This window comes from Papilio xuthus, unplaced genomic scaffold (genome assembly GCF_000836235.2).
Source record: "Papilio xuthus unplaced genomic scaffold, Pxut_1.1 DF826945.1, whole genome shotgun sequence".
NCBI classification, from domain to species: domain Eukaryota; kingdom Metazoa; phylum Arthropoda; class Insecta; order Lepidoptera; family Papilionidae; genus Papilio; species Papilio xuthus.
The window spans coordinates 8,168,237-8,193,601 of NW_013531704.1; the positions used below are offsets into that span (position 1 = coordinate 8,168,237).

At 37.8% G+C, this 25,365-nt stretch overlaps 1 protein-coding gene across 6 annotated transcripts in view; it reads left to right on the plus strand.

Annotated features, from left to right (window-relative positions):
* Axn (protein axin) overlaps positions 1-25,365 on the plus strand; it is a 62,496-nt gene that overhangs the window by 24,358 nt on the left and 12,773 nt on the right. For 3 of the 6 annotated variants that reach the window (XM_013317029.1, XM_013317027.1, XM_013317033.1), the window contains one exon: positions 12,376-12,423. The exons of 1 other annotated variant lie outside the window; for it this stretch is intronic. The gene's annotated coding sequence lies outside the window, so the exon portion shown is untranslated. Of the gene's footprint in view, positions 1-3,775; positions 3,972-4,041; positions 4,060-12,375; positions 12,424-25,365 lie in introns of those variants that run through there. 2 more of the 6 variants (XM_013317028.1, XM_013317030.1) reach the window with 2 other exon arrangements.

The following is a 25,365-nucleotide window of genomic DNA, read 5'->3' on the forward strand; positions in this document are numbered from 1 at the left end:
ATTTGATACATAGTTACATTACTCAAATAGAATACGAGGCAACTGTGCCTTGATGATTTTTTAGAGTTCCGTACCTCATAGGAAAAAAACGGAACCCTTATAGGATCACTTTGTTGTCCATCCGTCCGTCTGTCTGTCCGTTCGTCTGTCCCTTTTCCCCAAAAACGCGTGAAGGTATCGAGCTGGAATTTATTTTATATCATAAGATGGCAAACGAGCGCGCGTCCACAAATATCTCTTTCTGTTTAGATTTACAATATAAAAACGAAGTTTTAATTGACAATATTGTAAGCCTACCATGCTACACAAATTAGACATAGTTTTATTACTAAAAACTTGTTTTAACAACAGTTTAATCGTATAAGGGTTATGGAAGTGAAATAGTGAACATTTATCTTTCGACCATCATCACTTAATATCAGATGGGATTGTGGTGCTGAATTATACAATATTAAAAAAAGTGAATGATATTATTAACGAGATGGAGCTAATTTGTCCAGCCCGTTGCGCGCTGAATAAATGACGACCCCCTGTGGACTGCGCCGGGAACTGACATTCTCTGTACTTTTCATATCAAATTAACTATTGTTTAAATCGCTTATGATTCAAACAATTTACATTATTGCCATTCAATCATCACAATTATAATACTTTAAATCGTTTAAAACCTAGTAAAAGTAGTGTTGTATCTTAATTTGGATGTTTTCCGTTGGACCGATCGGCCTAAAGATCGATTGGACTGTTGGGATTTTTTTTGTCATTATTCCTATTGATTCTATAGATCGATCAGAGGTTCTGGATACTCTCCTTAGTGTTGATTTAGTTTAAGAAATGCTAAGCTTAATAGCATATTAAATGACCGAGTCAGGAAATGTCTCAATTTGTGTGTATTATTTGACTTAAATCGGATATCCGTTCCACTTTGCGTTTACTTGTTGAAAAATTGTACAAGTAATTATGGCGACAAGATGTCTCCTTTGTCGGCGCCGCGCAAAGCTTTATCAAAGCAGAGGCGATGTGCTCTCTTATTACAGGAAACTGTAGATAACTCGTCTACAATTCGCATTGCTTTGTGATGCACGTTACATTTTAAGGACTTATTTCATAAATTTTACCTCACTATCATCATTTAGTAAGTATTTTAGTTCAGTCGCGTCTATTGATTTTTAGATTCTCTTCAAATAGCAATTATAAATCCTCTGACGCCACGAGCATAAAAAAATTAATGAGACAAAACTCATACACCTAGATACTTGAATGTTAAAAATACTGTATTTTACTAGCGGCTTCTATGAATTCCTTTAAGTTATTTCGTTGTATTTAAAAGTACCATTAAAAATAGCTTTCTAGTAAAACTTATGTTTCCCAATGAATTTTTTAAAACTGTCTGCTCCTATGACCTTTATCGTTACCTACTGTTTAGCGTCGAATCTATGAAACAGCTTATAAATAATAACATACATTGAAAAGCCGAATAAGTTTAACAGACAAAATAGAAATAATTGACCAATTAATGTTGTGTCAAAATAGAAAGGCTCCACTTTAAATTGTTTTCAAACAAAGCGGAAACGTTTTTGTATACAGTGACACAAAAAGTACGTCATTCGATCATTTGATCGGTCGGCGGGCGCGCGGCGCGCGAGCTCGCTTTGGGCGGCAATAAAAACGTATGAAGCGGCAAATCGTTGCCGTATAAAGTTTTAATTCGAGCCTCGTACTCGATGATGATGACGCTCACAAAGGGCACAAAGTAATAAAGGGGTGTCGAGTGCTCGCGACGCGGCCCGCCCTGCCCCCGCCCCGCCCGGCCGCCCTGCGCGCAAACAACGCCGCACCGCGCCGCCCGCCGCCCGCGACACACAACTCGCAAATATTATATTTTGCCCGAAGTTTCAGCCACTTTGACAACTCTACAATCGTCCTCCATCCGACGACAAAACGGCTTTTTATTTCCCAACAGTTGCGTTAACGTCTCGATGGTCAGAGGGCAAAGAGCGCGGCGCGGCCGGCGGACACTAATCTCAAAGAGACGAGTCAAAGTGAAGCGTGCAAATTCGAGGCCGAGCGGGAACAATAAAAGTGCAGGTGGACCGCGGCCGCCCCACCCCGCTCCCGCCCCGGCCCGACATCAAAGGGGAGCCTGCGATATACAAAAGCCCTAATGAGACAAACCCGTGGCGTAATCGAGGCGACGGAAAAAGATGAGACCCGGTACGAGGCGAATTTTAATAATTGTCAAAGCAGCGGCGCCGATCAAACGCGCCGCCCCCCTCCGCCCCGCACCTGTGACGTGTGCTCACCGCGGGCCTCATTAGCGCCGCCGATCTAATGCAACTTCGAACTCGGCCGGCGACGTCTAATTAAACTTAAACAGAATTTCAATTTTATGACTGAAAATTTTAATACGCAAAGCCGTCGCCGCGGAGAGGCCGCAAAGGAGACACGTTCAAAGGCGACGCCGTGCACGTTTTCGCTGATATTAAATGTGTTGACAATTTAATTTTTCATTTCCTCTAGGCGGGGGCGCGGGGCGGCGGGCGGCGCTCCTTTGACGTCGCGATATTGTCTTTGTGCGCGCTGTGGGGTGGGCGGCCCGCTCCGACCGAGACTTTGTCGCAATACAATGTGTATCAATAAAAACTTAGGATTGGCTTTTAGTGGTTGCACTTACGCTTTGTGAGGCGGCGGGTTCACCCTTTGACATTATATGTCGGCGGCGCGTGTGTGCGCGGCTCGGCGGGCACGTGCGGCTGTGTGCGAGCCCGCAATATCGCGAGACGAGCCGGCGCCGTCTTATTGCCGTCGCTGTGTATGTCGTGTCGGCCGCAGCGAGACAGCGGCCCGCAGCCGCCCGCAGCCCTAATGAACATCTAGCAAATATCAACTCGCTCATTTCGATACCCATAATGCACGCTCGCCGTGTTTATACGAACCTTACAGTGGCTTCCGATCCAGCATATTGCTGTTATGCAGTTTCTCAATTTCACAAATGTGTGTGCTATATTCAAATCAATTTTATTCAATACTGATAGTAGTTTATCTACCTACCCGACCTATTTATTTTGTGTATATAGCCGACATGATTTAGTAAATCTATGAGCTTTTATGAAAAAATGACGAAAAATGAATTATTGGTTAAACAAAAATATTTTTAATGATTATTTTTTGTCTTATTTGCAAACAAATGGTTTATAGTATAGTGAATGTTGTAAGAACAATACCCTCACGTTACCTTTCGACTTGCTTATAACTGCTTATTATTAATTACCATCTTCTTCGTACAACTTAACCTGTGGGGTTTTATGTTACATACAGTATCTTTATTTTATTGCTCTTTATTGTATAACAATTATTTAGCTTCAATCCACACAAATATGTAGTTTACGACGAATAGCTTTGACGCAGTCACAACATAGTACTACACTAAACGATTTAATAGTTCTCAAAAAGTAAGCTTTTGTAGCTAGTTAAGCCTTTGACCGCGTTGTAACGCGATCGGGATTGCATTCAGTACTCATGTAAAATATTATCCCCCTGCCGAAGGGAGCCGAACTGACCAGAAACAGTATCCGCATTTTTGTAATAAAATTACCTGTTTTAAAAGGACGTTACTACCGAGATTAAGGCGCTGAGCGATGTTGTTAGTTGTCGGCGGCTGATCAAAGCGTCGCATGAACCAATCGCTGCTCCGGGTTCCGCATCGCTCCGCCCAGTCCCACGGCCACGTGCGTCGCGCGCACGCGGAACTCTAAAATCTGTCAGTCGTGAGCGAACCTTCGTTGGTTACGGAGATGTAGCAGGATTTCGCTAACATTTTACGTGTTTCTAACGATATAGTGAACTTCTCGTGTAACAATTAATTCATAAAAAATTGTACATTAAATTAGTGTGACTTTAATACTGTTAAAGTGCGTTTAGTGCGATTGTGTTCGATGGATTGTGCAATAATAGGATCGCGTTGATTTGTTCAGGTAGAGTTTTGAACTTTGAGAAACTTTTTCTTCGAAATTGTACTAAACGACAAAAGTTACTTTGTGGACGGCGGCGACGTCCCTGACGGTAGGCAGCATTGTCTTGCGGGCTCTAGAGTCCTTGCCTGATGTTTATTAGAATGGTCCTATTGTTTTGGCTCGGTCACTTGCCCTCCATTGTTGTTGTGTTAGTTCGCTAGTTAATTTTCTGTGTCGGGATATTGTTTTTGTTACTTACGTAGCTTTTGTTACTTTTTATTTTGCCCGTCGACATTGTTTGATTTCGATTCAAAGTTGCACCCTTTGTAAATAAAATAATTTCTAGTGCTTTAAGTGTATTTGTTAAAGTTTTAGTGCTGCATTGTTATTATTTTGCTATAAAATCTTATTGTTTTAATAAATGTTTTATCGTTTATTGATTGTAATATTAACAAACAAGTACAAGACTTGAGTTATCAAAAGTGATTTCCGACTTTAAAAGAAAAGACTTCAACGCGCGCGTAAACTTTATTACCACAAGGACTACATTCTAACAATGTAACACTTATTTATAATAAAAATCGTAAAAATAGTATTTCTATACTAAAACAAATTAATTAATTTAATGGTTTAGTTAGACCTAAGATATAATATTAAAGCATAAATATACATAACATTTAAAGGTTTAACATGAATCATATGATTTTCTTTATCACACATATAAGTGCAAAAAATAAAAAAAAATATTTTCATAGGCATAATACATTTTGTGACTAATGAAACAAAAAATAACAATTAAGCATCTTACAATTTTTCAATTAGTTATTTAAACAACAAATCATTTCATAAACTGCTATTTAAAAAATATATATAATATAATATTTGTTCACTAGTAAAATTGCCTGACTTGTGCAATAACTTCAATTCAAGTTCAACAACAGTTCAACAAAGTTCAATTGTTATATACAGTCTATAACAATCTGAAAAAAAAACTATTTTTGTAGTGTGATCCGTTTCAACTCTTTAGCCGTATAATAATTATTAAATATGTCTCAGACTATCACACTATTTCCTTACTATAAAAAACTAAATGAATTGAATGTTTAGATATGTCTAAAATTACAATCGTATAGAGTACTTATCTAGAGTAACTAAAACTTTATTCGACTATGCGGAAGTCGCCAGCAACAGCTAAAAATCACTTCATAACAATTTAAATTATATGAATTTAATTACATCAGTCATGGTCCCCTCGTCTATCCTACATTTAATTTCTCATTCACCTACATTTCATTATCGCGTCCGAAAATCCTGATACGCCCGCGTCGCATTATCCCTTCACATTAGCGCGGCGAGATGTAGCCGCCGCGGTGCTTTAAAACTGAATAAAATATCTTCATTAGCTACATTATAATGTCATCCCCGGACCTAGTGACATTCGGACGAAAAAACCCCTTCTGAAAACATAATCCTAAAAGGTGAAAGCGGCTGAAAGGGTGCGCACGCGGCGTCTTTGAACGTCGGCCGAGTCTCAGTAAAGGATCCGCTGCGCTAATTTCCAAACTCGGTTTCGCACAGATAAGGCTAGAGCCGGGAGGTGTCTTTGATGTGCCGCCCGGCCCTCTGACTCCGGGGATGAGAGCTTTCAATGAAAGGATTTTTTTCATCTTCTTTCCCTTTGTACTTAATTTAAATTTCGTTTATATCAATGCTGCGAGTTTCCTTTTGGGTGTGTTTTCTCTTTTACTTTGTCGCGTTTATCCTCTTCAATTTGTTATATTCGAGTTCGCTTTGTAATTAAATTTAGTGTTCGTAATCTGTCCGTTTCGTTTTTTTTCTCTGTCTTCACTTAAAGTCCGCCCGCTGCCGGTGTAATTGCAAATTATAAATTACGTGCCTCTTTGATTTTATTTCCTCCCGACGAGGTGGAGGTATACCTACGCAGGCAAGTACCTACTATTGTATTGAATTATTTATCTTGTCCTGTACTTACATTTTCATTTAATTAAACAATTAGATACATATGTAAATTTGTAGTTTGAGAAACCTGTTTTGTAATGAGCAAGTTGATGATGTAATTGCAAGAGCTTCGTTCGTTAGTTTTTCATCAGTTGTTTGGGCGCCGGGTCTCGGGCGTCCCCTTTGTCCCAAGTTTCGTCGTGTTAAGAGGACTCCGTTACCCGCCGCCAAAGCAAACCCGCTCCACAAAGACACGGCCCGCTATTTTTACTTTTAAACATCAAAGCCGCGAGTCCTTTGATCTCAAATAAGTCATCAATATAAAGAAATCGGCTACCAAACGATATTATGTCCCGAGACATTGCAGAACCAATTTGATGCGAATTATATTTCCGACTTATTGTTTGGTATTACTCATATCAAAATATGACAACTAATTCACGTTTTATTCCTTTAATCTACACATGCATAGGTGAAAGGCGGCAAAAGTTGTCCAAATCCAAATTCGAGTATTAATTTCGATTGGGAGGCTATTGTGGCAGTACTTTATTTGTGGGGAGCATTGTGAAGGCGTCGCAAGACAAAGAATTTGTCGCGGGGAGTGAGTTGGAGCACACGAGCGCTTCCCGCGGCGGTGGCGGCGTCGGCGGCGCTTACAAAGGCGCCACTTTGCGGAGTCGTCTTTGACTTTGAGTCTCGGGAGTGTGTAACCAACATTAATAACCTACTAATAGCTCTCCTAGTTCAAATTCATACGAGAGTACGCCAACACTAACAAATAGTAATGTTTAGGCCTAGGCATTTGATATTCCATGTACCAAAGCAATTTGTTCGCACTCAGCTCTCACGCTTTTAGACACAAACGGAACGCTGATTGAATTTTTTCATATAATTGTATTAGCGACAGTTTAATTATCGCGCCACTCATTGGCGCCGCCCCGAGCTCCGACCTGAACGTTGCGAATAGATTTCACAAGAAGCACTTTCAAAGAAAGCAGCCCCTAATAAGTAGTGAAGAGTCCTCGCACGTGTTTATCAAAGACAGCCTTTCGTTACTCACCGTCTGAATGGCCTCAAAAGAAACTCGTGTAAAATGCTCCACAAAGTGCCGTATCAAAGGGGAAGGCGGGCGCAAATATCTGTTTCGTAAACTAGTAAAAACGAGCTCACAAAGGTGCTGCGTACTCGCGGCAAATTAGGCGAGCTTAAATACGAGCGCCGCGCGGCTCTCGCAAACCTACAACTTTGAAACTGACTCTGCGCTCATTATTTATGTAAGATGTCGTAATCGTCAAAAAGCTCTCCCGGGATTTATTTCTGACAATGTGCGCCGTTCGGTCCGAGCTCGCACTCGCACTCGCGCGGTTCGCATGTGTATCCATTTAATGCTCAATTCCCATATAATTTAACTTTGCGATCAAAGCGAAATTTTGCAAAGAGCTCCCCGGCGGCGGCGGGCGGGGGGCGGCGTGAGCGGGACGCCGACATCGTAGTCGCAGAGATCAAATGCTGGGCCAAATTAGTCACTCTCCGTCTCTCTATCTCAAAGCCGATCCGTAGCAAAGTTTGCGCGAAGATGACATCAAAAGGAAACCACACACCGGGGAGGCGCCGCCCCCGGCCCACTCCGCCGCCGCGCCACCGCGCCGCGCTGTCTTATTGACACGCGACTGACGACTTGCAAGTCGCCACCACTGTTCACGACCTCGCTTTGCCGGAGTTATTTAGTTAATTAATACGGAATGCCCTATCTTAACTCCCGGCAGAGTGATGTGCGCTCGCAGTGGCACACGGCGGCGGCGAGGCGAGGCAAGCAAACTTTAATCTCGCACTTCCTCCTCCGCCTCGTTAATTACGTGCGTTGTCGGACTTGCGACTTCTCATCTCAAACATCCTCAAATCGAAATTACATCATTTAGCAATTATAGTTCTAAAACCAATTAAAATATTATTTCTTTACGTTTCGCAACAACAACTATTGGCTTGCCTCTCCGCCCGAATTTTGAACTAATCATTTCGTAAATTAAAACCAAAGTTTCTAATAAACTTGTAAAGAGGGTTAGGTTGCTTCAAGTTTTTTGAAGCCTTAAAAACGAAATGTAATTCCGAAATTAATTTCGTAACGTCTTTGTACCTGTGCTTGTTTCTTTACGATATTATGATGAATCTTAATATTTTTGCCAACTTTATGGTAGTAACTTGCCTTCTAAGAAACAATTAACACGATTCAACAAAAAGAAAATGAAATTTCACTATAATGGCCTCTCTTAGTAACTTATCACTTAGTAAGTTTGCGGAAAAAATTGTAAACAGAAAAACTTGAAATATTACTTTTCTGTATGACCTTAGGACATTAGAAATTAATTATTACTTAGTTTTTTTACGTTCATATTAACCATTAATTAATCTTGATAATTTTTATTGAATGTCACACAGCGTTTGTGGTTTTAACATATAGCCTAATGAGCTACAGAAGTAATTATAAAAGAAAGTAAAAAAAAATGTACTAAATGTATTTATTTTATGCATTATTTAGCTTAATTTAGCCACTTTCTTGTTTTGGAAAATTCAATTTATTTTTAGTTGAAACTTCGAAAGGTCCGTGCTTTTATAAATCTATAAAATAAACATCTTCATATTTAATTTGACTTTTTGCTTACTCCTACTTTGGCTCACTATTTACTTCCTTTTTTTTTGAAAAATATAAGGTAAAAATGATGCCTACCTTTCTGTCAGGTAGGCAAAAATAGTAACAGGGTGAAAGCAACATTATTTAGAACTTTTAATGCCTCTAAATAAGTAAATACTGATTTAAAAACGGTCATGTCTAGACATTTTAAACTAATATTAGAAAGTATTTCTAAATATTGACAAAATGGTACTGTCAGAATATGGTATCGTAAAAAAAATGAGACCGTGGAATCCAACGTGGTCGAGTGTCGGTTGTTTGTGGGCCCGGCGCGGCGGTGTGGCGGCGCGGGCATTGTGCCGCGGACTTTACGAGCCCCTGATTCCTGGAAGGGATGGCGGTATCTACCTACGCGGGTGTCCTTTAGTGACGTCACACCGCGCCGCCCAATACCAACGCAAGAATTCCACATCTTAAGCAAATGTATCTAACACGTGAAATAATTTACATTTATTTTCTTCTCTCTTAATATTAGAATTTTATTTTAAATCGTTACTAAGAGGTATTTTATTAATGTAAGCACAAAAACTCTATTAGGAATATACAAGGTGTTTTGAAATTCAGTCACGGATCAATGTCGGTTATAACCAAATGTCGGAGGACAAAATAACTTGAAAAACTGTTTACTTTGTGTACTATGCAAATAAATTAACTTTTAGTAAAGAAAATTTATGGCTTTTTCGGCTCGAGGCATCGAGTCCATGTAACTTTAAAAGCTAATGAAGCGATACTCGTATTTCTTTTATTTCTAACTGGTTTCTTTTAAATGAGTGGCCCTCGGTAGTTTTGTGTCGACGCAGTAGTTGTGTACAAGCACAATTGCGTTCCTTTCAATTGTTCTAACAAGTTTTAAAGAGTGAACGCTAGGGAACCGTTGTTAGAACGCGTAGTACACTCGAGTGCAAAGTTCCTATGTTACATTGAAGCGTCGCGCACTAGCCATTGTACCAGGCTAGTTTCACACCTGGGTAAAACAATGCAGCAGAGCAATGGACTCTACAATAGTGTTATTTTAACTCACACAGATACAGAAGATTACTGTTTTGACATTAACTGTTGGTCCAAACGATATCAGTACTGCAATGCTTACTGCTCTACTTCTCTGTTGTGTCCTCGTGTGAAGTTGTCAGTACGACGCGCCTAGTTTACAGCATTAAATAGTAATACGCGTGTCTCGTTAAAAATTGAAACTAGAAAATGCGTGCAACGAGTATCAAGTCTAAATTGCAACGACGTCAGTCTTGCCATGAGTTTCTATTGCCTTGAAACATGTTTGTGAACATTACAAGGGACAGTAATATTATATTACAGGTGTTTAACATTTTGATACATTGTTACATTTGTATCGTCTTAAATGATTTTAAATTTTAAAATTATTGATGTCCTCCTTGTTAGTTTTTCCTTGGTTTCTTAAGATATTAACAGCAAAGACTATCTAGATAAAATAACAGGTTGAAAAGGTATTTATTTTATGTAGAATTAATTTAGCTGCTTGGTAAGCCAAGATCAAAGCTTTTGTAGACCACTTTAATAAGTGTTTTTAAAAGTAAGCTTTTCTTAAAAAAATATGGATACGAGACAACTTTTTTTTGGAGATTTATTTGTGCTGATAATGCTTAATGTTTTCTAAATGTTGTTTACCTATTAGGACGTGATAAAGTAATTACTTTAACTACATGCTCGCTATTCGTTCTGAAATTTTTGGTCCAAGTAAGCTTTATATAGAACGCGTAGTAAAAACTCGGATTAAGTGATATATTTTTATTATACGCTAGTATTATGCTGTATATTTCATTTCAAAGTATATTTTTCACGTAAGTTTTAAAACACTTTTTACGAGCGGCTCTAATATGTCATCTGACAAATAATAACCTCCTTACTTGCTACCATGTAGTATGAAATATTTTGTTCGCTAAAAATAGCCTGTCGAGTCGGTCAGCATGCAGCAGTATAACCGCACAATACGGTCGCTTGCCGTTTCACTTTCATTAACAATCCATCAATCATATCGCGGCCGTTTGATACGTCGCTCTCCTACCATTTGATATTCCGCTTCGTTGCAATCATTCAACTTTTTGTACCGTATTGCTCTCTTAATATGATTATAATTTTCTCGCATCTGCCACACTGATTTCTTATCCAGACGAATTTGAACTTTAAATATGAACTATCAAGTCCGATTTTAGTTTGGATATGTTTCCTTTCGAGCGACGCATCGGCTTCCATTGAGCGAGGACCGGTTCGGTGGTGGAATGCCGCGGTGCGAGCGGCTTTTTGCCGCGGCCGTTTGGCGCTGCGGCCCACGCGCGCCCTCCGGCCCCGCGGCCCGACGGCGCCACCGCTTCCCGCCTCCGCGCCGACGCCTGCTGCCCGCTGCTCGATGCAAGATAAACGACAACTCGCAAATATTTGATGTAATTCTATATTTTAAAAGTAGCCTTTCATGCCAAGGCGTTGGCGACTATAGTACGTTTGTATTTTATCAAGGGATCCTGACTCGTAACTCATGACAGGCTGTCGTTTTGTATTATCATGGATTGGTTTACTAGCTTAGATATGTTTCTGTGCATTAAACGAAGTTATTGACCCTAGCTTGTGTATTTTCTTGATGAAACGTTAATTAAAGTCTTAAAAGCTTCCTAAACGACAAGAACTCCAGTGGTAGCACCACAAAGTACAAAATTAACATCACATTTCTCTTGACTTACTAAAGAGTATAGAAAACGAACTAGTGATTATGTTAATTGAATAAGAAAGCGTATCCCAGCAGCGGTGTGTGCAGGACAAATCCTCTATCACAACACGGAGCCGGCATAATCTCTGTCACAAAACAAACCTGTTGTCTCGCCGCCGCCGCGAGGGCTCCACAAATACACCGCGATCCTGACGCCATTAGCTTATTGCAAGCTGTTTACACAATCTCAATTGCAACTTGAACCTGCGACCAGGACTACAGATTCAACATTTATTGTACCACATTGAAGCTTAAATTAAATAACTGCAACGTTTTAATCCACGGTTATAGTTAAGTAGCAATATTTTAAACAAAGAAGAATATTGTTGAAAATCTAAATTATACTGAATAGATTTATGAACGACATGAATAAAACGATCACACGAATAAACGAACACTCACACTCTATCCATTGTAGGGTCAGCTCATCAGGTTTTGTGATGATCGATCTATCTTCCTATATCTATTCTTCCCTCTTTATAACATACCGATATTATGCTAACTTTCTGCTACTCAATTTCCCTACAACTGACGCTGCTTTCAGACTTTGTATAACGAAAAAAAAGTACAAAATACAAAAGTAACATACAAAGCTAAAGTAGGCTACTAATGTGATAACGCATTTTTTTGTATTCCATTTGAAACCTTTGCTTATTAAATTGTAAGGTTTTCATCCTTTATGCCTAAACTTTGTCATTATATTCATCATCAGCTCATTATATGTCCCTACCGAGGGGGCTCGGAGCCTACCCTAATTTAAGGGTAACTAGGACATAGTCAACCTCGCTGGCCAAGTGCGGCTTGATTGACTTCACACATATCTTTGAACTTCTTCTCAGATATGTGCAGGTTGCATCACGATGTTTTCCTTCACCGTAAGAACGTCGGATAAATGTACATATGTAAATCGGAAATCGAAAAAGACATTGGTACACGGCGGGATTCGAACCCAAGACCTGCAGATTGCAAGTCAATTGCTTGACTCCTGGGCCACCGACGCTCTTAAATTAGTGATTATTAATTATTGTTTCCTTTTGTTCCAGGATGACATTCTTACATTCATACACGGCACCGTTTAGCTAACTATAAAGGTGAGTTACTTTTTATGCATCCGTATTACTTATTACGTATCTTGATAATTAACTCCCAAGTGTCTCTGTTGTCCTATATAATCTTACTAATATTGTAAATGCAAAAAATAAGATGGATGTTTGTTAGAAGGTATCTCCGGAACGGCTTTGAAATTTAACACAGATGTAGGACATAGACTGGAAGAACTCATAGGTTGTTTATTAAGTTTTTCAATTCCGCGCGGACGTAGTCGCGGGCGACAGTTAGTTTTTAAATATTAGGGAAAAGTAAGTAGATATTGTCTTCCACATATCATTAATGTTTTTAGATTAATCAACACAGCTATAGTAAAAAAATTATATTCAATTAGTCCTTAATATATAATAGAATCCTAAAACTCTATAAAAGTCAAGTATTTTCAAATTTTAACAGTGGTAGAGCCCGCTTTAACATCTTCGCACGAATTGGCCCGGCTCGCCCGGTGAAATACCACGACCACACAGAAAACAGGCGTCAAGTTGAAGCAATTCCGCGTTTCGTCTGATGAGTGTGCGTCCCGGACGCCTAATTTAGTCCTCTTTCCCTTCTCACCCTTTTTCTTATAAGAAAAGGATGGGAAGTGGAAGTGGACTTTCCGGATGAGAGGAAGCATGGAAAGGGAAGATATTTTCTTTCTGTGCATCCTCTCCTCCGTCGATTAAAGGTAGGCAACGCATATGCAATTGCGTATGTCAATGGGCAACGGTCACTTCGCTATTTTAGCGATTTCGGGTGGCCGCTCGCTCGTTTGCCACCTTATGATAAAAAAAAAGAATGTTAATATCAGTCTACATATTTTAGTACTTTATTCTAGAGATAATGCTAATTGAACATTCTATGTCTAAGAAAGCAGGTAATAAAATTTAAATGTTTTATAAATTCTCCTACTAGCTCGTATTGAGAATAACACAAAACTAATCCATCATCTTCAGTTGCCGCATGATTGACGGACGTTTACCTTTCCGCTCGTGTAAATATTTCCACGCGTCGGCAATTTTTTTTTGTAACGAAACACCGAATTCCAATGTGCTGAGTAGATTGGCGATTGTTTTGTTCGTTAGTCCTAAAAATGTGAGTTTCCACTGATGAAGCACGTACAAAAACATATTGTTATTTCAGAGTTTGTAAGGAGTGTGAGAGAGTTGACATTTTTTTTTGTACAAGTATTTCGCCGGTGAAACATCACCTTATAGCTGCTGCCTTCTGTTTTTCTGATTTGCTGACTGCACAGTTTCTGTTAGGAAATTAATTTCTTTTTAAGTTCGCTCGTGACTTACTATGAAAGATTTCTTTGAATGGTATTTTGCTAAACTGACTAAATTTTGCTGACGTTTGTGCTAAATTCTTTATGTGAGTTTGTGGATTACAACGCGACATAAATAGTCATAGGATAGAAGGTGATTTAGTACCTTCAAACATTCGCATTTATAATACTAGTAAGATATAGAGGGATCATAATCTGTTTTCCTTAAAGCGTTTTGGTAATACCCAGGTTACGCGTTTGCATTCATTACTTACATATTTAAAAGGAATTTCATATGTATATTTATGATATTTTTTGATTTAAGAAATACACACACTTTTATCGATACTTTCATAATAACCACCAGGTAAATGGAAGAGCTAACAATATACTTTTTAAAGATCTTCATCCAATAACCGATTGACAGATTAAAGCATTGTGCGGTCGTATAGTGGACGTAAGACTTATATGGTCAGATAATAGCTTTTCATAGACATTATTAATGCTACAAAGAAAATTTGATAGAAAGGACACTAAAGAATGGGAACAATTGATAGGATAGAAATTGCAACCTGTAAAGCGTAACTGAAGGATAGTCGAAGACATATATTTCCAACCCATTCTAGTGGCGCTCAAAATACAATTGAGAAAAAACAAACATACGTACTAAATAATAATATGAAATTCGATTCTTAGTGGAAAGGGAATTTATTTCTTTGACTGTACGTAGAAATGCGTGGATTACCCAGACAGCGTATGGAGGATATGTAGTTAAGTTAAGAAATATGCACTCTCATATCTCAGACCGCAATATGATTACGGGGAACGTCTCCTCGAATGCTATGTAACAAATTAGATATTTCCTATCTTTAATGTTATGTGGGGGAACTCTACTACATGATGCTGGCTTTTTAAGGTTACTTACAATTTTGAAATTGTTCTGTTTCGATTTATGTTTACTTTTGTCTTAATAAGACTTCGTTCTACTTATTCGTGAATCATCTGGATTTAATGAATTGGCAAGAGTGGTTGTATGAAATATATAAATTAACCTTTAACTTGTTATTTACCTTAAGATTAATTAGTTTAATGAAAGTATTCCTTTGGTATAATTAAAAAATATATTTTAATATCAGACATGCTTTAAAGGTCTTTAAAATAACGAATAAAGCAGGTTCTTTTCTCGTAGTTTGCTAACACGATATTCGTGAAAGAGTCTGCAGATTTCATTCAGCATTTAATTGAAGAAGAGTATAACGCCTTATTCAAAACAAGCAGAAAGCCGAGGAAAAGTAAAGAGAAAATCTTTTTATTTGTATTCGCAAACGACACTCATCAGCAACAAAGCGCTTTTGACTGGTTGCACGAGGAGCCGAGCCGGCTGCAATATTTCGCGGCGTTTAATCGGCAGCCGCCTCCTGGCCGTCTGTTGCGCCTCTACTGAGACTAGCGTTGCGTTGCCTTGCCTTGCGTTGCATTGCGCCTACCGTACACACGTCCGCACAATCGCACCCGCTCACTTAATGCTATATGTGCCATTATGAGCCCTATTCATTGCAATGAAAAGGATAGAATTCCCTCGGGCGACGCCGACGGATTTAATATATCCGCGGCGCGGGTTGTACTCCACGGCACTCGGCATTCACGTCTCCCTCGACCGGCATTATGCCTCTAATGTCACTTAATTTGCCGTCTAGGGCCTCCTCAGGTGAATGCAGCCTACGAGAGCTGGTTTAATATAAAAATTCCCTCGTTTTTTTCCCGTCACGTGAATAACGTTATACTGTTGCCTCTTTTAAAAGTAAACGCGTAGAAGTAATGGGATTACAAAATCGGTGGTCGCGGTTGCCATTCGTGAATTTAATTGACATCTATACATTTTGATTTCTGACCTTAAATTTATAGTGGAGACCATATAAGAAGTCTGGCTTTTGCATTTAAAAAAATCGATGCAAATGTATTGGGCGGTACCTTTAATTGTAGAGTCCAGTCGTCTACTGTAGGCGTTACTCATGATAAGCTGATCTAATAGAGTTTGTCATCAGTTAACTCATTGGTTTTCGTGCATAGGATTTGCAATTGTAACGGCGAGCAGTGCGGGGCATCATAATGTGGTCCTAGCGTGTAAAGCGTATGTTGATTAGGTTATTTAAATGCTTCAGGCCACAACGCGAGATAATTCTATGCATTTATTTACCACGAGAACCAACAATTGCAGGACAGTTTAATTTTTTTGTTTACAGGTGACTAGTACCGCTTATACACATAAATGGTGAGAAGTTATCATTGCAGCAATTATTTTTGTATTATATTATTTCTGTTAAAAGATATTGAATTTATAGGTAAATTTTCCATTTAAAATTACGTATAACCGCTTGCTAAATTCGAAAGAATGAAGCCATTTCTTAGATGGAATTGTCTTTATTAGGAAACGCAGCTGCCACTAAAAGATTGGCATTACAGGGAAAAATTGAAAAAGAAATGTTTTATTCAACTCGATTGGACAGGAATACTTTTAAATTACGAAGACGGGGCTCTACAAATTGAATGGAAATTCGAATGAAACGCAATTAGTTCCAGAAATAACTTAAAAATAAAAACTTACAAAACCGTACCAACAAATTATAAAACTATATGTCTTGACATTAAACAACACATTTTGCAAATGAGATTAGAGCATAGTATGGAATTCAAATTCAACAAATTTTGAATTTAGAAAAAAATATAACAACGTAAGACAAATGGAAGCAACCATATGGCTGTTAAACCTTTACTTTTATAGACGCAACACAGACTAAACTAAACAATCTTTGTCAACAAATTTCTATTTGCTTGAAAATTTGACCATACTTTTAACATTGAACAATAATTATTCAACATTATTGTTATTGAAAAGGGTTGTTGCTGACAGGTAGGGTTCTTTATTTATCTATAACAATAAATATGAATATCTGAGCAATGAACGTCATCCGCGTCAGTTGCAGGCGCGTGTCCCTTACATCGCGGCGGGACTACGCCAGGCTCCCTGCCACGACAGGCTCCCTACCCTTTGTTATACTAGACGTATTGTTTAATGAATTTAAATATTTTAAATGTAGCTACTTAAATGTTACATTTTTAAATCAATTACAGATAAGTTTTTTAAATATTAGTAATTACTAAGAATTCATAAATATTTCGCACATTTAATTTGATTTAATTTATGTGTTGAAAATATTGGTATTAACTCTAACATTTTGTTTTTTTTTTAATCGGACAGGGTAAATTTTTTCCGCAAACCTTATCACAGATTTATGCGGCTCAATGTTGTTTCAATAAACAAATGAATGGATTTTTTATGTGTTATAATAATATATATTACAATGTAAGTTTGTTTGTTTGTTAATAAGTTTGTATACGCATCTAAGATTGTATTTAGTTTTTGGATTTTTTTACGCTGCGAAACAACTGATGTCAATTTAATATTTCAGTATGATTGTAAAGCAGTCTCAAAAAGTCTCCCTCTCACTGGAGATGTATCGAGTAGTCACACTGAAACACTGGTTATATCTTGGTGCTAGTCAACTTTAATGAAATGCGATCGGCAAGTCGATAAATATACTAAATATATTGATTTTTTTTATATCAGAAGGTGGCAAACGAGCGAGCGGCCACCTGAAATCGCTGAAATAGCGAAGTGACCCTTGCCCATAGACATACGCAATTGCATATGCGTTGCCTACCTTTAATCGACGAAGGAGAGGATGCACAGAAAGAAAATATATTCCCTTTCCATGCATCCTCTCATCCGGAAAGTCCACTTCCACTTTCCATCCTTTCCTTATAAGAAAAGGTTGGGAAGGGAAAGAGGACTAAATTAGGCCTCCGGGACGCACACTCAGCAGACGAAACGCGGAATTTCTTCCACTTCACGCCTGTACCGCGATCTAACAATATGTTCCGCCATATATTGACATAATATAATAACCTAAATTGTCATATACATTTTACAATGATTCTTTGTTTGGTGTAATCATCAATTTTATGTTAATCTTGTAATTGTATTCTATTAAAGCGACGTTGATATTTGACTGTCTAATACCAGATTTATTTTTAAAACAGCCAAATCGGCAACGTTGCTAAAATAATTGAATACTGAATAATTGTCCGTACGCCTTACATTACACAAATTGAATTGTATCTTTTATTCATAGATCCAATCATCCGGGCCCACGGGTGGTCGTTGAAAGGCGCCGGAGAATAACTAAAACCAAATCTGCAATGCTTACAAATGTACCGTCTCTTTTACTCAAACCTTTTTTTCAAATTGTGCAAGAGAGATGGAACGAAATTACAATTAGACCACAAGTTATTGGCTTAGTTAACAACTGCTTCCATTTAATGTTAACAAGATGTTTGGATTGAGTTTGGTCGTTTAGCAGATTCATCTTTTTAAGTAAATAAATTCTGATTTTTTAGGGACTGATTATCAAATCTTACTACTATTATAAATGTGAATGTTTGGATGGACGGATGGATGTTTGTTTCAAGGTATCTCCAGAAAGCATAGGTGCGTAGGTGTAGAATATAGTCTGGAAGCACACACAAGATACTTATTAAGATTTTTTGATAATGCTAGGACGGACTTTAGGTGGGATCGTGGTCAAGCGCTGGCTTAACAAAAAATATTACGGAGTCGCGGGCGACAGCTAGTGTATAAGAAAATAAATAATTCAAACATATGAAGTCATATAGTTCCCCGCTTTTGAATTGTCTACTCTACAGGCTATTTAAATCATCTTTTTATTTATTGAAATAAATATCTGAAGCGATAACCAAATGAAAAATATAAAAAAAACATATTCTTTTAATATGAAGACGAAGACGAATCCTATTGTTGGACAATTTTTAGTGCTTGATAAATCTGAGCAATCAAGTCCGCATGATAGCCAACTTTTGTAAAAGATAAGGAAATAAGAATATTTGTCATACAGTTATTTATATAGATAATTAATTGTTATTTATTACCTTTGCTGTCTTTCGATATCTTTTTTTATCATAAAAACCTTCGTTTATCGTCCTTATCTAAGCTTACGGTCCTTCGAAGAAAAAAGTAAAATTAATTAAGTAAATTTGTTGGATAATATTCTCTAGAAATACCTTATCGCTAAGTAACTAATGGATTTTAACAATAATTATATACAGTTAGACTAATTAAGTTTACGTTAAATTATTTTAATTTGAAAAAGGGTATTTGCATTTAATTCTGTAACGTTAGTTAATGTTGTTTTTTTTTAATTAACCACTTGCCATGACATTTCTGTTTGATAATATGAGTTGACAGCTAAAATGCATCAATAGACGATGTCCGTGTAGTACTTAAAATAATTAAATTATTCAAAAGTCGTCTTTCACAGTTAATTAACGTGTATTAGTTCTCTATTTTACCTTTAGTGTCTTTTTGGTACATACAAAAATAAATGCTTTTTTCCAAAACCTCGCCTAAAATAGATTGGTGACAGAAAAGCAATTATTTTTTTTATGTCCGTAGAAAGGTTTCGAGTACGGACAGACAGCTGTCCGTATGCGGTGGCGATATGTCGAATATGTCGATACGTTTTTTGTGAAACTAAATCAGTTTTTACCGCAACGGATTGTCGGTCGTATGATCGATGTGCGGTTTTTATTCCGAATCATATTTGACTGGCTCGTACTTAGTGTGGGTTTACACTGTCTAAACATAGAATAAAACATATTATGATCCGTCTTATACTCTTTGACGGAAAAAATGTTTTGTTTTGGTAGTTCACGGATTCCTCTATAAATTGTAATATGCTGGTAGGTACTTTTGCGGATGCTACCTTACTGCATTTATCAAGTACATTAAAAAAGCTTTCCCGTCTTTTCGAATCCGCATTTTCCCCTTTCCAACTCATTCGTGGCAGGTCATTGTATGCAAAACGTCGCGAGCAGACGGCCTTATTGTTCCCCAAGATTAAGGCGGGGATCCATTATTCAGGGCACCGGGGGCCGCTCGCCAGATCCTATTCTCCGGCTGATTTGCTTTGCATTCGTTCCAGTCTACCTGTACCAATGTTGAGACGTTTAATCAGGCCTGTAATGGAAAAAAACAATGGCTGGTGACGTGTGCCTTCGGGATATACCTCTGAGCTACATCATGTTCTGACAGGCGGAGTTTCGGCTGTTTGTGTGTTAATTAAGATCATTGTTCTTTTATTATTTCAGTCTAAACACAAGATTAAGTATATATTGTACGGATTAAAATCTATAATCACAGCACTAAGTTGATCTGCGACGGGGAAGAACATTTAATGTTAACAATTGGTCTCTTCCGAGTTAAATTCAACCGTGCGTTTATTATCTTTTCACCTTTGAACATACGCACGTGGCCTATCCAATGATAGGACGACCATCCGTTTTGGTATTTAATTCGGGACTTTTTTTACCTTTGTATCACTGTACAAGTGTTAAAAATTAATCGAATTTATTCGAAGGCAAATAGAATCCATTGATTTTGCAATTAATTATCATAGATTTATCTGTTTATTGGTCAATTCCGGTTGAACATTCCTACGCTACTATTATGCCTTAACAACACGCATTTCTCCACGTTGTATTTTATATTATCTACATCTTCGTTTAAATTTAAATTAGTATAAAATCATTAAAATCCTCTTGTGCCCACTGAAATTCATTTATTCTATTTTAAAAGTATTTATCGTAACTCTGTCCTGAAATGTTTAATAAAAAAGGGGAACCTACACGTTATGGCTACGATTAATGGGCGTCTAAGCCTTAAGCCCTCTTGTTAGAGGACATAATGGCAAATCACGCAGGTATCCACGTGCTGGGAACACGTGGCACGTGCGCCGGACAATTTCCTATGTTCAGAGGTAAACTCGCAAATTACGTCGCTTGGTCACCAGTTGAACACTTATATGTATTGATGCTTTTTCATATGAAGATTTAAGAAAGTAAGAATTATAGAAGTAAGAGTCCATGACAACGTCTGGCCATTTATACCACCACTCAAAATAATGACAACTGTCTTTTGCGGAAGTTCTTATATTAATAAAAAAACTTGCCATTTTGAAGAAGATTATCGCTTTTTTTAATATGGGAATCGTAAAGCATTAAAAATGCGTCTTCTGATTCGATTATATGAACCGATAAATTTATTTCATCCAATCGTAGGTACCGTACGATTTTAGCGATTTTAGATTTCAAAAATTCCCAGTCGGCAGTTATGCAGAATACTCCAAGAATAGACATGTCTTGCATTCGTCGGTCAAGATGCGTGCGGCCAAAAATGCCGGTCGAGTGCACCGCGACGGGACGGAATACCGCCCTGAGCTCGGCGCCCGCCCTGTGCGCTGCATTAGGGCGGGCGCCCGCCAACGATGCGTGACATTTTCACACTTGATATTAAATTGTTTTACGAAACGTGAAGTTAAATGTTTTAAAGGATATATACGGTAATTGCAGTTGTTATAAATATGAAATATTTCATATTATGGTATATGTTTAAATTGGACAACTTGTGAAACAACTGGACTTCAAAAAGTAATTGAGTTGCGGAGCGTCGGTGGCTCAGTGGTCAAGCACTTGACTTGCAATCTGCAGGTCCTGGTTTCGAATCCCGCCATGTACCAATGTGTTTTTCTATTTCCGATTTACATATGTACATTTATCCGACTTTCTTACGGTGAAGGAAAACATCGTGATGCAACCTGCACATATCTGAGAAGAAATTCAAAGATATGTGTGAAGTCAACCAACCCGCACTTGGCCAGCATGGTTGACTATGGCCTAATCACCCTTAACTTAGGGTAGGCTCCGAGCCCCTCGGTGGGGACTTTTAGTGAGCTGATGATAATGAATTGTGTTGCAACATTACATTTATATTTAAATGATTTCTTTGTTACAAAAATAGCAAAAACATAACACACCAACGCCTTTAAAGTAAATAAGAACAAAACCGTAATAAATATGAGCACATAATTCACGGCGGAGTCCGCAACACAAAATAAATTTTTAAGAAGTTTAGTTACGTAGTATTAGTTCGAAACCTACTGCTCACGTATACCAATCATATTAATTTTGACGAACAGCGCCACCTGTTTTGTATTCATCATTTATATATTCACGGAGCAGTGCTGTAATAAGGTTAGTTAGTGCTGGTTAACGAAGCTAATTACCTTTGTATGCCGCTGATGTTCCTCGTAAAATAAGTAGACACCATTCTCCTACATATAGGTAAATAATATCGTTAATGTCAACACATATAAAGGTAAATTAATTACTACTGAGATACGAGATCTGAAACCTAAGACAATCGTTTAGTGGTTGAACTATTAAATGTTAGGTTCTCTTAGTAAATAAAGACAGTAACTCCGTGAAAACAGTTTCAATTAATTATTAAACTAATGAATTAAACGTGACGGGAAGTACTGGGTACTGAATACCAAATTCCCAATACACGACATCGCTTTCTCCGCAATGAATGACAAGCGTGTAACTGATTGTACGTACGCATTTTCACAGCTATCTGCATTCCTTAGCATTCCTGCACATTTGACTTTGATGAATGAATGAGTTTCGCGAGTAACCATTCACCAATTACTCACTCACTCGATGCGATGTCGATTGTTTTGTTTCGTCTGCTCAGGAAGCAGTTAGTTACGAGTCGTTGTTTTAATTGTTTGCCTCGACGAAATTTTCGACTCATTCATGTCTCGATTCATTAGGGTTGACACTTATTTGATTTTAATATGTACTTTGTATTTGGTTTTTATAAGGTTCCATTGTTTTTTACGCAACATTAACTATTATAAAATACAGAGATTATTATTTTATTACGAATATGTTGTGTAAAACATGAGGTATAAGAATGTAGAATAAATAACATCCATTTAAAGAAATATACACAGAAATATTTGAATTAGAATAATTAAAAAAACTTTGAAGAAAGATTTTAATATTTTTGAAACATTCACAAAAGAAATGATTTTATAGTGAAAGTTCCACATTTCCCTCGCTTTGTAAGAGCGGGCGCGGCGTCCGAGCCGCTCAGACAAATAGATTGCCTCACTTTGCCTTTGACAATTCACAAATTTGATTCTTTTGATCTCAAAGAACCTCGGCTTTTGATTTGTCACCCTTAGTTTGCTTTGTAATTATTTTATAACTTAACTTATATTAGCAACTCATCCGTTACGTAATATGTAAAGAGTTAGATTAACAAGTCTACGTTTTGTCTGATAAGTAATCGGCGGTCTTTATTTTCTTAATTATTCCTTATCTGTAGGCGCGGCAGTGTCCCGCCAAGATGAGCACGGTCAACCCATTCCTTTTTAAACTAATCAGGTTATATTTGATTTTGACATGCTCGTACCTATTATGGATTCTAAGATAAATTTTTCGTCTAATAACATTGAAACTAATAAAAACACTAACGCTTCTGATTTTCATTATAAATCATGTATATAAGTAGTGGTGATTTAAATGTGGGTAGCCGCGTGTTTGTTTTTAACTTTTATGTATAAAATAAAAATGAATAAATGTATTTTGTTCGCTGCAATTCACTTTCGTTACAAACACAAGTAAGTTTAAGTTAAAAATTATAGCGCAAGTCCACAAAGGCGCTTTGAGTGAGTAAATGAAGTCATTGAGCAGACACAAAGCTGAATTTCCTTGGCAGCGCAGCACACGCTTTGGAATTGTAGTTTTTTGTTTATCGCTAAATATGTTTAATCTGGCGATTACGTCCCGCGGGCCGACCGCGCGTTCCTACAGCGATTGTCGAGTCGGATACTTTTTTTTTTCTATTCGCAGAGCAACCGTGCACATTAAACTAAATACGAAGTTAATTGCCTCGGTTCAAACGGCTGAGGAGCGCTTTGTGCCCCACCGCGGGATGGAAATCGCCAATGAGCAAAGTCTCTCCCGAACGAGTGGCGGGAAACGGGAGCGTTGCGTTTTATCCACGTCAGAGATAGGTAATGTTAGTGAGGCTAATTCGTCAAAGGCAACGCGGCCCTTTGTGCCAGCTTATGGTAATCAGCGCGGGCTACGGGGTAAGGGGGGGCAGGAGGTGGGGGGAGGGGACGCTTTAAATTTAATGACGAGATTTAACAACTATAAGTCTCTAAGGTAATTTGCAACATTCCATACGATTCGTGTTTACATGTTCGAGTCTAGTGGCTTTCAAATGAGTTATGTAATTAGTTTTTGACGAATGCAGTACTTTTATATAAAGAGGTTTTATATTACTTATTCAGAAGACATCTCAGAATGCTGTTAAAACTGTTGATAAAATACTATGTTCCAAGTATTTCGATTTCTTCCGATACTTTGTACTTATGTGTTGACAAGAATTTGTAGCGATACAAATATAGTAGACATCAGCATACCTATTGCAGATTTTATCGATTATATTTATCGAAATGCCACATATTTACTATGCAATTTGTTCATACACATACTTATCCCCTTTAGTCGCGGACGTGATAGGTTCGAACTGAAACATGTTACCGTTTATCGACAAAGTTAACAACTATTTGACGTTGAAAGGTTTCGCAATGAAAGGTTTCCAGTGAAAGTTCATCGCTAGTCTCTTGATGTTTCAATTTCAATATCGACAAGTGTATACATCGTGTGACACGACGGCACGCCGTCGGCATGCCGCGTCGCGGTCGCGTCGCCGATACAAAATGAGAGTAATCAGGGTAAGTACTTATTGATTTCATCGGACCGAGTTTGATCTCTACCCGTTCATTCAATGTCTGATATCATTTTTATTTTTAAATAAATATAAAATTATTTTAATATTTGCAATCACATTAATGTAAAACGATTGTTCTTTTGTTGATATGGGCGAAAGTGAAATGGTCTTACTGCAACCCTCAATGTCTTGAATTCTTTAGTGTTCATTTTTCATATGAATCATCACTTAGGGACTGTTAGTCATGATTAAGCGACTCTAGAGTGTGACAGTTTCTTTCTCTGAAAAGATATTGCAACATGTATTGTTAGCGAAATCAAATAACTACAAGTTTTGCACGTGAATGCGGGAACACAACCGCCATGAACAGCAAAGGGTATGAAATTAAAGAGAAGCCATTTCATATGGAACCATAAAAAATCGTTTTGACAACAGAGACAGGGATGGTCTAAAAGCGCGGCGCGCGTCAAAGCGAACGGGAACTCAATTACGAAATGAACAAACGGATATTGCTAGAATTTTTGCAATAATTTGCATTTCAACCCCCTCCCTTATTGCCGCGGATTCATCGATTAGCTGTGTGCAAGGCAACGGTCTTGTCGGCCGAAATAATTTATGTAATTGTAATATAAATTGCTTCGTTGTCTATATGTTTAATAGTCTTTGGTCAAGCTGTCCAAAACATAAATGTACTAATAAAGTTAGTTAACTTAATTAACTGAATAAAGGGTAAAGTGGATATGAATTACAAAAACGAAAAGAACATAAAGAATGTGTAGAAGAATGTACAAATAAATCTTTGCTCTTGAAAGAGAAACATTTCTTGTATGCGTAATAAGAAAAATTTAAAATTACAGATTTAATACAGATGCGACTCAGGATATTTTGCAGATTTAATTTTAGCATCAGAATAATCCGTAGACAACCCTAGCCGGCGCCGGAGGGCGGGCGGGCGAG